Below are 13,814 nucleotides of genomic sequence, written 5' to 3'. Positions count from 1 at the left end.
TGGATCCGGAGAAGCGACAGAGGAACTTTGCTAACTTGGCTGTCAGCAAGGAAGGGAAAGGCCGGCACGAATGGCCCTGGTAGGGGCAGCCCAGACGCGAGGGGTGGGTTCCCAGGCAGGCCCCGGCACCCTGGAGGAGGCCTGGCCACCCCAGGAGGGGCTGTGTGCCCCCCTCCCCACACTTGCGCCTCCTCCACTGGCGCCACAGGGGGTCTCCGAGCAGCCTGTGGTGCAAAAGGCATCCAGGTGAATGGCCTCCATTGAAAAACACTGCCCCCCCCCCCCCCCAGCAGGGGTGATGTTATTTATAAATTTATTTTACCTCTGCGGGGTCATCCCTTCCCACCTGACCCTTCATCCTCTTACCCTCCTTGGTTGTTCTCTAAGGTCTGTCTGTCTCCCCCACTTCCTACGTATTCCGTTCCGGAACATTCATTTTTCTCTTCTTTCCTCCACTCCCTCCTTCGTTGTTTTATTTCTGCCCCTCTCTGGACCAATTCTCAGTTATTTCTTTTTCCCCTTCTATTTTGCTCCCCGTCCCTCTTCCCTTATTTTATATCCTCCCTTTTTTCCTCTCCCCGACTCCGGGCCTGTGTCCCTCTCCCCAGCCTCCTCTCTCATCCTGTCTTTCCTCCCCGCTTCTCTCGTTCTAATCTTCTCCTGTTTCCTTTTTCCATGTGTTGGTCTGTCTCTCAGGTTCTCCTGTTCTCGCATGTATTTTCTCTCTTCTCCTCTTCCTGTCCCAGATCTGCCCCCTCCCTCCTTGGATCTGCCTTTCCCTGGGCGCCACCTCCTCATCTCTCTGGGCAGATGAATTTGTCTCCTTATTGGATGCCAAGGCCAGAGCCCCGGTGATCCTGAGCCTTGGCCAGCCTAGTGCCTTTCTTCATGCATATTGAGGAGATGGTAATGAGCGCATTTGCATTGTTGCATGGAAATGCTGGGTTTCTTGCTGCAGTTCCAAAGGGCCATGGTGGCAGGGTAGCGCAGGCCCAAGAGAGCCTGGTGGTGGGCACCTGTCCTGGTGGCCACAGCTGGCCCTCAAGGGGCTCTGGGTGATGGGGGGGAGGGCCCTGGGGAAGAAGTGACTTCTCAGAGCTGAGCCAGGCAGCACCCCCTTGGGCTTCTCCACAAAGGCCCTTCAGCTCCCCTCAGTAAAGCCTCATTATGGAAACCCCCGCCTCTCTGGAAGGTGCCTTCCTGCCCCAGCCCTTGGGCCCCTCCCTGGTGTTTCCAGGCGGGTGATGGAGGCCACCAGGAAATGAGTGCCTGACCACGCGGTCTAACGCCAGCACATTGTTTGCTAATTCCTTGTGAAGCTTCGGGATCAAAAGCAGCCGCTTTGTGTACCTGCTCGGCTTACTCCTTGCTAATCTTGGAGGCCACGGGCATCCCTTGGCCAGGGGAGTGGCTTGCAGTCCCTTCAGCTGTGGGGAGCCCTCTCCAGCCTGGGCTCAGCTGGACAGAGCTGCCCTAGTCATTCAAGAGAGGATGGAGAAGGACCTAGTCATCCATGAGAGATGGAGAAGATCTGAAGGGCGGGAGACAGGACCCAGGCTCGCCCCTCAGATGGGTGAAGGTTTCTGACGCAGGAACTTCCAGGGCCACACTCTGAGCTGAGCTCAGAGAGAACCCACAGTGCTCCTTGCTGGAAAGGCAGGGAGCATGGAACCCTGGCTCTACACACAGTCGAGGGGGGAACCTGTGGACATCAGAGGGTTGTACTACACCCCGTTCTCTTCCAGCTGCACCGAGGAGAATGGAAGTTCTCCGTTCAAGGACAGAACACGCCCCGATCTGGCCTGGGCTGGAACTGTGCAGTGTGGAGTTTCCCCACCTTCCAGCCCTGGGCGCCCACCGCCAGGATTATTTGCTTAACATTTCCCCCGAAACGGACTCATTTTAAATACTCACACACGTGTTTTGGGGAAAGAACACTTGATACTATTGCTGTACATTGAAAAGTAGCTATTACTCACCATGAAAGAAGATTGTAAAAGATTAAAAAAAAAAAAACAACCAACTAAAGCCAAGCAACATTAACACATTTTAGCCATGTTGCTTGCCTGGGAATGACTTCTGGAGGTCCCCGTGTGTGTGTGTGTGTGTGTGTGTGTAGATTAGTGAGTGTTAGAAGAAGTATTCAACGCTGAATTTTTCTCAGAAGAAATGAAAGAATTGAAAAGGGAATGTTCATTATATGAGTTCATTCTCTGTCTCCACGCCACCTAACGTCACATGTTGAGGATGCTAAAAACTGCATTTTCATTGGCTTATGCTTTACCAATGTCATGCTTTGTTGATGAGTAGGTGGAAAATGTAAGATAAAAAGTGACCTGTTGCATTACTATTATTTACCATTTACTTGTGTCAAGCCTTTTCACATTGAATTCTCACGGTGGGCCTACGAGGCAGGCGCTGGGTAGGGTGGCCTTGTGTGGTGGCCTTGGCTTCGTAGAGCCGCTCCGGAGGAAAAGTACCTTTCCTAAATGTGTACAAAGTTGGGGTGTGACCTGGCCCTTATCTTAGAGATGGTGGAACGGAGGCTTACAAAGCTTAGCGAAGCCCAGACTGGAGCCCCATCCGATATTCCTAACTATTATGCCTCTGGGCAGAAGCTCAGGGTCTTGGGGGAGGATGTGTGGGGGTGTTTGGGAGTTGGGCAGGGGATCCCGGAGGACTAGCCCCTGGTTTGACCAGCCAGGCTGCTCAGTGCTTCCTTTCCCTTCATCCTCACACTTCATGCAAATATGTGGAGAGGACCTGGGCAGAGCCACCAGGGAGGTCACGCACCCAGGATCCCTGCAAGGGCTTCGCGGTGGGTGCTCGGGCCTGCGTCTTGCCTTTTCTTGGTTCTGTCTCCCTGTGTGAGTTTACTGAGCAGGGGCCTGCTTTCTTCCCGTCCACACTCTTCGGAAATCTCAGAACCTTAAAGACACAGTGAGGAGTTGCCTTGCACCAGAGGGGGCCAATCAGGGTTTGCCTCTGGCCACAGACACATTTGAGAAGGTAAGGCCCAAGGACTAAGCTCAGAGGGGTCTTGATAATGGCAAACGGTGCCTTCTGGGCGTGGTGTTTGAGCACTGACAGGGGTCCCATGCACACAGGCAGGCCTGGTTCCAGGTCTGCATCACCTGTGCACAGTGTCTCCCCCCACCCAACCCCCCACACGGTTTAATGCTCTGAGGTTGCCATCTTGAAATTCTTAAGTCACTTTAGAACAGCGGTTCTCAACCTGTGGGCTGCGACCTCTTTGGGGGTCTAACGACCCTTTCACAGGGGTCCCCTAAGACCATCGGAAAACACATATAGAATTACATATTGTTTTTGTGATTAATCACTATGCTTTAATTATGTTCAATTTGTAACAGTGAAATGGGGGTCACCATCACATGAGAAACTGTATTAAAGGGTCGCGGCATTAGGAGGGTTGAGAACCACTGCTTTAGAACAAAGGGGCCCACATTTTCATTTGGCTCCGAGCCCTGAAGGTGCGGTAACGGATCTGCACACAGAGGTGGGTGGACGAGGCAGCCGTGCAGGCCGGCTGGGCGGGCTGAGGGGCCCACCAGCATGGCAGTCCTGAGCTCCGTGCATTCTGGGAGCGCACCGGGCCTTTGCATGTGCTCTCCCTGCTTCTCAGCGGGGTGGAAGCAGCCAAGAGGATCTGCCTGAAGCTGCAAAGGAAACCCCAGCCAAGGCCAGGCCTGCCCCTGCACTGCCGTGGCAGCCCGGAGCGGAGAACCGGCTGGGAGACCAGGGCTCGAGATGCAGGGGTTCAGGGGATGCTGTGCGGATGCGTGTTCTGCAGGAGGAATAAGGCCTTGAATTCGGAAATGTTGTTGAAACCTTTGGAAAATCCCACTTTAATCACGGGTGACAGTTTGACATTTTTCCAGCTGCTCAGAAGCAGCAGACAAGTCAAGCTGCTCGGCAGGGCACGGAGGGCATGCTGGGATGTGTGTGGGTTCTAGCCTCTCTCTCCCTTCCTGGCTCCTCGTGGCTCCGAGGAAAAAGGAGGAAGAAGGAGAAAAAAAAAAAAAAAAAAAAGCACAGCCCAGGCTCTTACAATGTTCATGCCACCTACACTTTGGGGTTTTCTCCTGAAGTCTTAATTGGGTAACTAACCCTTTCCTCTTCCCAGGTCCATGCACCACTCCTCCTCCTTCCTCCCCCCCCCCTCCTCCTTTTCTTCTTCCTCCTCTTCTTCCTCCTCCTCCTCACCAGAGGATATATTCCCATTGATTTTTTAGGGAGAGTGGAAGAGAGGGAAAGACAGAGAGAAACATCGATGTGAGAGAAACACACTGATTGGTTGCCTCCTGCACACACCCTGACCAGGGCCTGGGCTGGGGAGGAGCCTGCCACCAAGGTGCATGCCCTTGACTGGAATCAAACCCGGGACCCTTTGGTCTGCAGGCCGGTGCTCTATCGGCTGAGCTAAACCAGCTGGGACCTCACCTCCTTCTTGCCCGCATATGACTCTAGTGGCTTTGATGTCCTGCCCTCATTCAGTCCAGCTCTTGGTCGGGAGCACTGGTTCACTGGCTCCCTGGTTGCCAGGACAACCCTTTGTCTCCTTACCTGTGTCTTCCCCGTACAATCAAGACCTGGGTGTGGATTGCAGTCCAGGGTCCATCTTCACTGGCGGGAATGGTTCAGAGTTCGTGCTCCAACCCCAGCGTCGCCACTCATTCTCTGGGGGACCTTGGGAACGTGACTTGGCCTCTTTGTGCCTTGGTTTCCCCATCTGCAAAATGCTCGTGAGGGGGATTAAGTGACTTAATACACATAAAAGAGCGTAGAACACATATTAAGTGGTTGGGCATACAGTTATGGATTTAACATATTTTTAAAGCCACCTTCCCTTTTCGTTATTCTATAGGGATATACTACTTCCTCCATCACGTTCCCATCCATGAAAGGTGACACGCGTGTAACACGCAGTACCGCCATGTGTGTTTTTAAGCCCTTTACATGCGTTACCTCACTGTTGGTTCCTTCATTTTATAGAAAAAGAACACTGACTCACAGAGAAGTTAAATCACTTCCCTAAGGTCACATAGCTGGTAAGTGGCAGAGTCAAGATTCACACTCAGGCCTGTAGCTGTAGCTCAGATATGTATATTGTGTGTATATATATTTAGTGTCCCAGGTACCATGTGTCTGTCTACTCTACTGTTGATGGGAGTGACATAGTGTCCCAGGTACCCTGTGTCTATCTACTCTACTATCGATTGGCCCTTGGGTAGTGTTCATGAAGAGTGCCGCTAGGAACATTCTGGCGTTTGCCTTTCGGTGGACGGAGACACAGTTCTGTTGGTTGTGTACCTGGGAGGGACCCTCGGCTGTGTCTGTGTTCAAAGTCAGTAGACACTGCCAAACACTTGGCCAAAGTTCTTTTCAGGACGCTGTGCGGTGGTGCTGGGGGACGAAGGTGGGGTTGGACGCTCTGTAAGCAATTTCCCTTTCTGGCCGCCGACTGGAAGTAAAGCATGACACGTCTGAGAAGCAGGCAGCGTCACCAAGGCACGCCCAGGGGCTTATTTATGGGGCTTTGTTCACACCCCACCTTTCCCTCATTTCTGCAGGACATCCTCTTCCTGCAGAGCGGGCCAAAGGGCAAACCGTGCGGGCTTCACGAGGCCACGGCTACCGCTCACAAAGGTGCCACTCACAGTGGCGGGGCCGACGCTGCCCCCACCTTCCCCCCTCCCAGGGAGGGCAGAGCCTGGCCCTGATCTGCTCACCATCGAACATGGATTGACCACGTGGATGAGCCCTCCCTCCGTGCTCAGCCACGTGCCGGCTGCTGGGGACGCAGTGGCATCCAGGCTTGGCTGGGTCCCTGGCCCCTGCAAGCTTACACTGTCCTGGGGGGCTCAGATAGAAGCACCGACACAAACAAATCGAAACAAGTATTTTTGGAGCGCGGTAAAGCAAATGCAGAGAATGGCACCGGGCGACGGGAAAGCAAGTCCCGGGTGGGAGGTGGCACTGGAGGCAGCCTGGGGGAAGCGGGTTGAGGACCGGCATTCACCGGCTCAGAAATACCCACAGCGCAGGGCGGGCCGTGGGATGCCGATGGGCACGGCGTTCCTGCTCCGTGGGGCCGTCCCGAGAGCCTGCCCGGTGTTTGAACAAGGCGCCCCCATGTTTATTCCCCCGAGGCCTTGGGGGTCCTGTTGTCAGTCCTGTCAGGTCGTCGAGGTTCATCGTCTCTGCTGGGGTGGAAACCACAGAAACTGCGTGTAAAACACCCCCATCCATCGCCAGCCCCCCAGGATGGCCCCGGTCTCCCCTTCCTTCCCCTGCACCCTCATTTCTCCGCACCCCGCACGCTCTGAGCCTGGCTCTGAAGCTCCTGTGAGCGCCAGTCAGAGTCCCAGCGGAGCTCCTGCCTTGGATGTGGGCTTCGGGGCTCAGGAACCCCGCCGTCCGGTGCCCGGTGATTAATGGCGACGGGGCTTTCCCCATTGCGCAAGCGAAGGAAGGAAGGAAGAGCCCTCCAACAGGAGAGGGAGTCCGAGCGGTGGGCCCATGGACTTCAAACACTGCCCCTCCCGGGAGGAAGTGGAACCCTTCAGCACAAGGCGGCTGGGGTAGCTCGGGGGAGCGGATGGGCTGGTGACCTGGGTCGGGTCATTGGGCTGTGCCCCTGGGTCATCGCTGTTGCTCTTTGATGATCCAGCCACTGGGTCAGGTGCTGTTCGGGCCCGGCTTGCCGCTGCGGAGGATCTGAGACTCTGGCAAAACCCAAACCCTCGACTAGTCACCAGAATGTTCCCCGCGTTGGGTCCCAGGAAACCCAGGGTCCCAGTCCCAGCAGCAGGGCCAGGGCGTCTGCAGACAGCCGACCCTCCCCCCCTCACCCGCCCCTTCCACTGTCGTGAGCTCCTCCATCGTGCCGAAGGGTGGAGACACGCAAGATCCCAGGTTCCCAAAGATCGCGGTTCCTGGAGACGCCTGCCACCAGCCAGCGGGTGCGTTCATGACGGTAGAGAGGATTCTTATATACTTAGTCAGCTGGTGGATGGGGACCATACCCCTCCTGTGGGATAAAGGCCTGTAGGGTGACCTAAGGCTTGGTCTCCATGGTTTGTCCGAGGCCCCAGGGGAGTGAGTCATGGACCTTTGCCTTAATGGGCTCCTCCCTTTCCCGCCTCATTGTGCTGCTGGGGGTCACAATAGGGGTCACCCCCCCCCCCCCCATAGGTTCCCTGCACCCAAGTGCTTTGCTCAGCATCTGCTTTTAGGAGCCCAAGTTAGGATGCTGCCCTAGCAACTTACATCTGCCTCACCGGTCCCAGAACCCCCAGGCCTGGACCCTCCTTCAGGTCTGCGATTTCCAACAGTAACTGCATGTTTTCAGTGTGTGTGTGCGTGCGTGTGTGTGTGTGTGTGTGTGTGCATGTCCCACGTAAGGTCCTCGTGAATGAGTTCGTTGATGTGAATTGGGGTTGGGCTCACTCTGGTGGCCCTGGGAGTGCTGTTGGCAGGAGAGCCCTGCAAGGCGTGCTGGGCACGTGGGAGTGTTGGGAGCTGCACGGCCGCAGCCCCCTGGCCGCCAGGCTGCTCCTGTGGAGGAACGTGCTGCACAGCCATTCACTTACGACCAGCGACGGCAGGGATGCCTCGGCCTGAGCTGCTCACACCTCCCCGCTCCTGCCAGGGAGCACGTGAGCCTCTCAGGGACCCATCTGTGTGTTTCCGACGTTGTCCCCCTAGACTTGCTTTCTGCCTCCTGGGGTGTCGGGGGCGGGAGGTGGCGGGGTGGAGGTGGGGGTGCAGGAGCAGCAGGCCTTGGGCTTCTTTCTCATTGGTGTGGGGCCAGGGAGGAGGTGCTCTGTGGGCGAGGTGAGGGAGAGCACCTCACCTCTTCGATGGCGGCCACCCCGAGTGGGCCTGTGCTCCCATGGGCGGGAGCGCTGGAGGGACGGGGCGAGGGTGGGGGTGGGTGGAGAGGTTCGGAGCAAGGGCTCTGGATGCAGACAGACCTGGATCCTTACTCCATCCCTTCCCGTCGGGTGCCATCTGGGAAGTCCCATAGCCTCTCCCCTCCTCCATGTCCTCATCTTAACACGGGGAGCCCCCGCAGGGTTTCCCCCAATGTGGCAGCCAAGGACAATGGCCCTGGGCAGAGGGATCAGAGTGATGTCCATTTTCTTCGGGTTGAGCGTCAACCTATGAACCAGGAGGTCACGGTTCGATTCCCAGTCAGGTCACATGCCCAGTTTGCGGGCTCGACCCACCAGCCCGCCAGATGGTTCAGCCTCCCTGAGAAGGCAGCTGTCATAGCTCCTGGTGGGCGGGGCATCAGTGACTGGCAGCTTGGGCTGCTGTCCATCTGTGCTAACCCTCACATCCACCTGGACTGGCAGCCTGGGCTGCCCCCAGCAGAGGTCTTTGGCCAGGACCATCCTGGCAAGACCAGGGCCTCCTCCAATGGGCACTTTTAGCTTGAAGACTACTCGTCGACCTGACCACAACTTTCTGGGACATGTGATGCATTCTGAGATTTTTCCTACGCAATCCCCCTTTCTCCCCACTTTATCCCCATAAGAGTCAGCCCCTCTGATGGCATGAGGGCGCTCCCTGCTTTCTTCTCCTCTCCCCTTGCAGGTATAATCCCATCTTGTTATCTACTTCCCAGCCAACTGGAGCTGAATGCACCTGACTACATTTAACTGCAAGGGAGCCTGGGAAATGTAGTTTATCTGTGTGTCCGGGAGGAAAAGGAAGTGCGTCTGGGGAACAGGGAGCCAGTGTCTGGCAGAGGCAGGAAGAGGATTAGGGTCGCGTGTGCAGCACTCGGCTCTGTGTCTGACACGCAGCAATGCCAGCAGTGGCTGCTCCTGTCACTGTGGCCGTGTGCACCCATGCAGCCGGCCTCCATCTCATCACCACGTGTGACGGGGCCCAGCGGGTGGCCGGACGCAGGTGACATTCCTGCAGATCAGAGCAGGGGAAGTCCCAGGCACCTGTCCCCAGATGGGGGTGGGAGCTGGGGAGGCGCCACCGCTGGGAACCTCTCCTGGCAGCCGCCCCAACTCATCCTCCAGCGTCCCCCCTGCCTGGCTCCCCCCTCAGAGTGGGGGTACTTCGGGGTGACATGACCAGCTTAGCAGACACTGGCCCTTGGGAGAAGCCCACACTCCCTGCAAGGAACATCCTCGCCCCGTCCCCAGTATGGCCCTCCCCGCCGGCTTCCAAGGGCCGCCGCCGCTTTAAGAGTTCCATAAATGCCGATAATTGCCGCATTAAACTCCGGTTTATTATTTTCTCTGGGCGCAGGTATGCGGATGATATGAGGCCTCGCTGCATTTACATACAAATTGAAGATTTTTATTAATCAGCCCAGGACCAGGGATCCAACGGTAACCGTCCATCAGGCCCTTAAATACATTTGGTGACATTTTTACCACGCATTAGCATGATAGGGCAAGGCGAATATAATGTCCCCGTGATTGCTTTTCCATTGGAAGCACAAACGGTTTCATTTTTCCTGTCATCTCAAATAAGTGTTAAAGAGGGTTTGGAGGCTGTTGTGTCCGCGCCGTATGCTCGGGACTCACAAACACTGATGAGCACATTAAATAACCATTAGCGTCCGGCCCGGCCCGCGGCTCCAGCCCTCCTCTTCAGAATTTATTCTCTGATTTAAAGTGAAGGCAATCTGCGGTTGCTTTCATAAAGTCCCGCGGCCCCTCCGCGCTCCCTCCAACCAAATGCATTACAACAGTAATTTTATGACTGTTAAAATAACTGTCGTTAACAAGCACTTAATTAAAATGTACAATAAAGAGCCGGCTGCAGCCTTATCGGCTCTCCGAGCGGCCGCGGCCCGAGACGGCAATGCCCAGGCCTGCTGTTGCCCAGCTTGTTTGCAGATTAATTGCTTTCCGAGCTGGCAGGCGCGGCCTCTGCAGCAGCCAGATCGTAAATGACCAGACAGGGACTTTATCAATCAGCGCGCTCGCGCGGCTGTGGCCGCGGGTGGACGGGCGGGAAGGCTGGGGGGCTGGCGGAGTGCAGATGGGAGGTGGTCCGCTGACTGGGGGGCGGATGGGGCAGCCATGGAGGTGGCAGGGTCTGGGTGATGAGTCCCGGGCCAACGTAGTAACAGTTTTGATGATAATGGTAATAGCTAGCTCTGACCATGCACCAGGGCTGTGTGTTACCCACTTGGGTAGTTCCCGCGAGAACTCGGTAAGGTTGTTCTTCTTCGGAATCTCGTTGATAGGCGAGGAAACCGAGGCTCAGAGAGGTTGAGCGACTCTTCAGGGTCACACAGCATCTAAGTGGCTCGGTTGCAATTCAAACCCAGGCAAGGCTGTTCCAGGCTCACAGTTGTGAGTATGTGGAACACAGAGTTTATTCTTGTATATTATTTATTCATACTTTCACTAAACTTGCCCACATCTGTATTTATGGGTGTTGTGTGTGTGTGTGTGTGTGTGTGCATGTGTATATGAGTGCAGTGAAAGACAATTTCCAGGAGAAAGCGACTTTTAAGCTGAGGCCAACCCGGCCGGTATGGCTCAGTGACCCCTGTAGGCAGGTAGCATCATGCCCCGTCTGTGGCCAGACTTGACCGTCTCTCCTGTGGACCATGTGTCTTAGCTCCAACCACACCCCCCCCACCCCCCCGCCCCATCTCCCAACAGCCGAGCACAGAGCACTTCTCCCTCAGCATCTCACCATGAGCTCATTTTAGGGGAGGCAGAGAACTTAGATTTATTTTTGAAAAGCCAGTCTCATTATAATAAGGAAAGCTCCCCCCAAGAGGACGAGGAAAGACGATAATAGTAGATCGATAAGAAAGCGACCTGACTCTTTTTGAGGTGTTTGTATGTGTGAGGCGTCTGAGGCCGGTGAGTGCATAGAATCCTCCTCCTACTCGCTCCCGAGGCCGCAGGCAGCCAGGGGGTCAGGGGGGTACCTGGCGGCATCTGCAGCCTGGAAACTCGGGAGGCCCCTGCTTATTTGCGAGCTTTATTCCTCTGGCTCCGTCCCAGACTCACAGACGAGTGCAGACCAGCCAGGGAACTGGCCTGGATGCCACAGCAAACCAGAAGGCGGTGGGGTGCGGGGAGCGAGCAGACAGAAACGCTTCCAATCTTGGCATCTGAGGAGATGTTTAACCGAGGTCTCTACCTGGCCGTTCTCTCAACAAACACAGAAGATGGAGGTGAGCGGTCCAGGGAGGATGCTGGAAACCATCAGCAAACAAGGGAGCCCAGGGGAGGGAGCCGCTCCGTGTTTGTGTCCAATCCATTTGCATCAGCCGCCTGCGCCTGCAGGGGCAGAGGCCCAAATGCAGAGTGGGTATGCACAGCCGCTGGCGGGCGGGCGCGAGAGCCGGGGAAGGAGCTGGTGGGCCCCAGGGACGTGAGAGAGGGGGCACCCCCTCTGGCAGCAGCCTCTCCTGTGTGCATTCATTAAAGGGCCCGCGTGGTGGCCCCATGGCTGGAGAGTGACCGAGCCACTTATGCTCCCGGCAGAGCCTTCCCCGAGCGTGCGTGGTTGTGACGGATTCTGATTAACTGGCCAGGAGTCCTCTTGCCGAGTGTGGGCTGTGCGTCCAGGGCCTTCGAGCAGCCACTTTGCGGAGAGTCCCAGGCATTCTTCCCATTCTCGGGCGTGGCTCCTCCTGCCACCCACCAGGAGGACCACGATGGCGGGTAGAAAGGGCGGGGACTCGTGGTCAGATCAGGAAGCCGTGGTGCGGGCGCCCTGGGTCACTGTGGGCTCTGGATGGTTTCTTCTTTGGGAAAACAAGGAGCCAGGTCAACTCCTGTGAAGAATGTCTGTCCTAGTCCAGCCAGTGTGGCTCAGTGGTTGAGCATTGACCTAGGAACGAGGAGGTCAGAGTTCGATTCGCGGTCAGGGCACATGCCCGGGTTGCAGGCTCCATCCCCAGTGTGGGGCGTGCAGAAGGCAGCTGATCCATGATTCTCTCTCATCATTGATGTTTCTCTCTCTCCATCTCCCTCTCCCTTCCTCTCTGACATCAATAAAAATATATTTAAAAAAGAGAAAAGAATGTGTATCCCAGCCCCTCTGCGACCTCCCTTCCAGCGACACGGAGCTGGGCCTCCAGGCTCAGGCCCAGGTGGTGCTTGGGGGCTGGGAAGCAGAGGTGAGTCAGGCCTGTGGGGGAGCCTGTTGTTCACCAAAGACACCCACGTGAGAGCCAGGACGGTGGCTCTGCCCGCTGCCTCCACACCCTGCACAGAGCAGGCTGACCTGCCCCAGGACCAGCAGTGCATGGAGCCCTTTTAAAAAAATATATATTTTTATGGATGTCATAGAGGAAGGGAGAGAGAAACATCAATGATGAGAGTCACTGATCAGCTGCCTCCTGCACGCCCCCTACTGGGGATGAAACCCACAACCCAGGCCTGTGCCCTGACCAGGAATTGAACCGTGACCTCCTGGTTCATAGGTCGACGCTCAACCACTGGGCCATGGCGGCCGGGCTGGGTCCAGTTTTGGAGGTTTTCTCTGCAGCTACATTCTAGCTCAGTGGTTCTCAACCTTCCTAATGCCGCGACCCTTTAATACAGTTCCTCATGTTGCGGTGACCCCCAATTTCATTGTTACAAATTGAACATAATTAAAGCATAGCGATTAATCACAAAAACAATATGTAATTCTGTATGTGTTTTCTGATGGTCTTAGGCGACCCCTGTGAAAGGGTCGTTAGACCCCCAAAGGGGTCGCGACCCACAGGTTGAGAACCGCTGTTCTAGCTCCACCTGTAACATTGGGGTCATGTTCTGGTCCGAGTGGAGCGACCTGTCCGCTCACCTGCAGAAGGAACGTGCTATTCCACTGACACCTCAGGAAGGTGACTGCCGTCTCCGAGAGCCCTCCCCTCCTCCACCCCCAGCGCATGTGACCCCCTAAAGCCTGCCAGGGCATCAAGACCTGGAATTGCCCCTCTCTCCCACGACCAACCCCCAACCCCTGTGCACCTGTCAGGAGGGAGGGGCTGTTATTGTTGCTGTTGGGAGTGAGCCTGGGGTCCCTGTGGCTGCTCTGGGGCCCGGATTCCTTCTCCTCCACCTGGTTCCTTCTTCCCAAGGCCCCCGAGGGGGCCTGCCAACCCTACCTGGACGGGAAAGGCAGCAATCGCTCTGATGGGTGGGCCCGAGGGCTGGGGGAGTGCATCCTGAGTTCCTTCTCCCTCTGTGGCCCGAGGGGGAACCCCTGTGACTGAGGAGTAGCAACACCACAGAGGGCCGGCTGGGTGACCAGGTGGCTCGTTGGCCCTGCCAGGCCTCTGCTGGACAGTACACTGGGGGGCGGGGCAGCGTCTCTCCCTTCCTCCCCTGGGGTCCGAGCCCACGCTTTGCCCAGGCTGGCTCACTTGTCCTGCGGCTGCAGATCACCGTTTCTTCATCAACCCCTAGGTCTCTCCCCATCGAGCTGTATTTCCCATTACATCGTGGCCCCTCCGAGGTGAGATCGGAGTCTGCAAACAACGCGTAGCCCAGGCCTCTGGCTGCTGGTTGGTCATCTGTGCTGGGGTCCCTGGGCCCGGGGATGGGGGGCGGGGGGTGTGCCTGGCTCCGTGCAATGGAAAACAACGAGGATTCTTCCCTCTCCCAGGCTCCCTCCCTCCCAGGCTCCCTCCCTCCCTCTCTCCCTCCCTCCCTCCCTCCCTCCCTCCCTGGCCCGGGTGCCTCTGCCTTGGGGGGACCCGCCTGCACGTTTATCTCTGGATGCTTGGGCTTTGGTGCTTCATGGGCCTGTTTTCTGACTTTCTAAACAGATGAGCGAGTGTGAATCGCAAGGCAACATGTAAA

At 56.5% G+C, this 13,814-nt stretch overlaps 1 long non-coding RNA gene across 1 annotated transcript in view; it reads left to right on the top strand.

The window, feature by feature from the left end:
- LOC138996673 (uncharacterized) overlaps nt 1-13,436 on the top strand; it is a 101,618-nt gene extending 88,182 nt beyond the window's left edge. Inside the window, exon 8 of the long non-coding RNA XR_011468839.1 lies at nt 13,419-13,436. This is a non-coding gene — a long non-coding RNA (uncharacterized lncRNA). The remainder of the gene's footprint in view (nt 1-13,418) is intronic.
- Nucleotides 13,437-13,814: the final 378 nt, after the last annotated feature.

Source organism: Myotis yumanensis, unplaced genomic scaffold, assembly GCF_028538775.1.
Source record: "Myotis yumanensis isolate MYYU_CA2020_CCGP unplaced genomic scaffold, mMyoYum1.0.hap1 SCAF_18, whole genome shotgun sequence".
NCBI lineage: Eukaryota > Metazoa > Chordata > Mammalia > Chiroptera > Vespertilionidae > Myotis > Myotis yumanensis.
This window is presented reverse-complemented; position numbering and strand designations above follow the sequence as displayed.